Source organism: Pararge aegeria, chromosome Z (assembly GCF_905163445.1).
Source record: "Pararge aegeria chromosome Z, ilParAegt1.1, whole genome shotgun sequence".
Taxonomy (NCBI): Eukaryota; Metazoa; Arthropoda; class Insecta; order Lepidoptera; family Nymphalidae; genus Pararge; species Pararge aegeria.
Window position 1 is genome coordinate 6,307,763 of NC_053208.1, and position 3,341 is coordinate 6,311,103.

General features: G+C 36.8%; 1 long non-coding RNA gene across 2 annotated transcripts; it reads right to left on the reverse strand.

Moving 5' to 3' along the window:
* Positions 1–334: 334 nt before the first annotated feature.
* LOC120636670 lies at positions 335–2,726 on the reverse strand. 2 transcript variants are annotated; one of them, XR_005659388.1, is made up of 3 exons: positions 2,456–2,726; positions 1,483–1,789; positions 335–769 (listed from the first exon to the last, which is right to left on the reverse strand). It is a non-coding gene; the product is annotated as an uncharacterized LOC120636670 (long non-coding RNA). The 2 variants fall into 2 exon arrangements; XR_005659387.1 differs by having other exon boundaries at positions 1,483–2,726.
* Positions 2,727–3,341: the final 615 nt, after the last annotated feature.

Below are 3,341 nucleotides of genomic sequence, written 5' to 3' on the forward strand. Positions count from 1 at the left end.
CCAAATGATCCAATTACTTTGCATCCAATACAGTTTGGCAAAGATTTGAAAAAATATAAAATAAATAATATTGTTAATGGCAGTTTAAAACGCATAGGCAGAAATAGATTGTCCATGGCTTTTTCCAATAATGAGGATGCCAACTTGTTTACAGAGAGCTCATTAATAGTGGGCCTCTCTTACAAAGTTTTCATTCCTAGCTTTACTGTTACACGAGTGGGTATAGTGAAGGGTGTGCCCCAAGACTGGACAGAAGAAGATATCCAGGAAAATATCAATGTTCCTATAGGATGTGGTAAAATCATAAAGGTAAGACGTATTAAAAGAGAAAATGTTACTGATGGTACAGCTTCATTTTCAAATACAAACATGGTTGTATTGACGTTTGATGGTCAAATTTTACCAAAAAGGGTTTACATGTGTTATACAGCACTCCCTGTTGAATTATATATTTTCCCAACCATCCAGTGCTACAATTGTTGCAAATTTGGCCACACTAAAATTCAATGCAGATCCAAGCCCCGTTGCTTTAAATGTGGGGATGAACACCCCTCAGACACTTGTGCCGTTGTCTCTGATAATGCTCGTTGTCTTCATTGCACAGGTCGCCACTTTACGACTAGTAAGTTGTGTCCAGAATTTTCTAGACAGCAGAAAATCAAAATTTCAATGGCCCAGAGCTGCATATCATATGCAGAGGCGGCTAAAGTCCATCCCCCTTCTACATCAAAGTCTTATGCTGATGTAGCTGCTACCTCTCCTCCACAATCTGAAAATAAAAATCATCCTTCATCAAACTTCAATTCATATGTACCATCAGCACCAAACAGTTCTCATAAAAAAACTGTGTTTGTTCAACGTCGTGTACCTCCAAAACAAACTGGAGGATATGACCGTTCCATGCATCAATCGATTGACAGTGATTACAATAATCCTAATTCTCAGATGCCTGATGGTTATGTCTTAAAACAGAGATCATCAAATACAATCCCACAACAATCCATTGCAGAATTAATTTTGGAACTTATAAAATTACTCTCTAATTCTAGTTTAAATAACACTTCTATCTCTTCACCGTCCAACGTCGCAAATTCTTTATTGACAGCTCTAAACCAAATCTTTAATTATGGACCACAAAATCCTTCAGTGGAACTGTAGGAGTGCCATAAGCAAAAAAACTGATATTCTTTACTTGCTAAATAAATATAAGCCTATGGCTATGTGTCTCTCTGAGACATGGTTAAAACCAGAGTTCTCTTTCAGGATCTCTGGTTTTGTTACTGTGAGAAATGAAAGGCTTGATGGATATGGTGGAGTGGCCATACTCATTGCGAAAGCTTTCTCCTATAAAATTTTTTCACTCCCTCCCCTCAGTGATGGCATTAATGCCATTGCTGTGATTGTAAATAAAATTTGTATTATTTCTGTTTATATTCCTCACCCTTCTTATTCCTTATATAATGAGTTTAGTCATTTACTTACTACTTTACCTAGTCCATTTTTAGTACTTGGGGATTTCAATTGTCAAAATCAGTCATGGGGTAGTACTAGTTCTAATTATTATGGTGAATTGATGGCAGATATTTTAGACTCTCAAAATATATGTATTTTGAACAATGGCACTCCAACTCGACGTACTGGTCCTGGTGAATGCCTTAGTGCTCCTGACCTATCTCTTTGCTCTCCAAGTATGGCCTCTCTGATATCCTGGAGTGTACTTGATCATTCTTATGGCAGTGATCACTTACCACTTGTTCTTACTTTACCTATCTCTTGCCCTCCTTCTAACCTACAATACAGTTCTAAATTAAAACATAAGCTGCCAGATGACTGGACTACATTTAAACATTATGTTGATTCAAAAATATCTAGCCTTCCTACGGTTAAAGGTGGTAATGAAACAATATGTGCAGATGCATTTAGTAAAATTCTTATTGATGCTGCTAACACTTTATTCCCACAACGAGGTAATAGACAAGGTAAAATTCCATTTCCCCCTTGGTGGGATCATGAATGCACAATTGCCATTAAGCAACGGAAAGAGGCTGAGAAAAAATATTGTTCCATGATGACTATGGATAATTTTGAAAATTATTCTCAAACAGTTTCTACAACTCGTAAGCTCCTCAAAAAGAAGAAATTTGAGGGTTGGAAACGATTTTGCGAGTCCATAAGTCCTGATATTTGTCCATCGGTAGTTTGGAGAAATATTAGAAGGTTTAAATCAGCTTTCTATGAATCTCCATCTGGTGCATTACCTATTGAGCTAGCCGACCAATTTATGGATAAGTTGGCTCCTCCATCAGTTCCTGACTTTAATAATGTCCAGTGTTGTACTTTTTCCTCTAAAGCTTGTAGTTATACAGACCTCAATGCTCCCTTTTCTTTGTCTGAACTAGAAGGGGTTTTATCTTATGTAAAAGATTCATCCCCAGGCGAAGACGGCATTACTTACTCTTTCTTAATAAACAGCAGTGTCGCTTCCTTGAACTACTATTTGAGTATTATTAATGCCACTGTGTTGTCTGGTAATATTCCTTCTTCTTGGAAAACCCAAGCTATAATTCCCATATTAAAACCAAACAAACCAGCCTCTGATGTTTCTTCTTTTCGCCCAATAGCCCTATCCTCTGTTCTTGCTAAAATAGCTGAGCATCTTGTTAAAAACAGGTTAGAATTTTTCATTGAAAATAATAATATTTTGACAGCTAATCAGCTGGGATTCAGAAAAGGCCGTAGTACCACAGACAATATTAGTATTTTGGTTTCGGATATTCGGCTAGCTTTCTCGAGTAATGAGTCGGTTCTTGCGGCCTTTCTTGATATCAGCTCAGCGTATGATAATGTGCTGATCTCAGTTATGCATAGAAAACTTCATGACCTCCATGTACCACAATTATTAATTACATTTATTATCAATATGCTTTCGGAGAGGTGTATTAAATTAGACCTACATAACGGTACTCAACTTTCAAGGCTGGCATGGAGAGGTTTACCCCAGGGGTCCGTCCTCAGTCCATTACTGTATAATATTTATACATATGATTTAGAAAAATCATTAAACTCTGATGTAAATATTTTGCAATATGCTGATGATCTACTCTTATACAAATCGGATAAGTGTATTGAAAATTCTAGTAACTGTTTAACTACAACTCTAAAAAAGCTAAATTACGGGTTAGATGTCCACGGACTGGAATTGTCTGTTAATAAAAGCACTGTTGTTCTATTTTCTAGACGGAGAATCTATCCCGATTTCAACGTCCTTTATAGGGATAATACTATCCCTGTAAAGTCTGAAGCGAAATTCTTGGGCGTTATTTTAGACTCCAGACTTACTG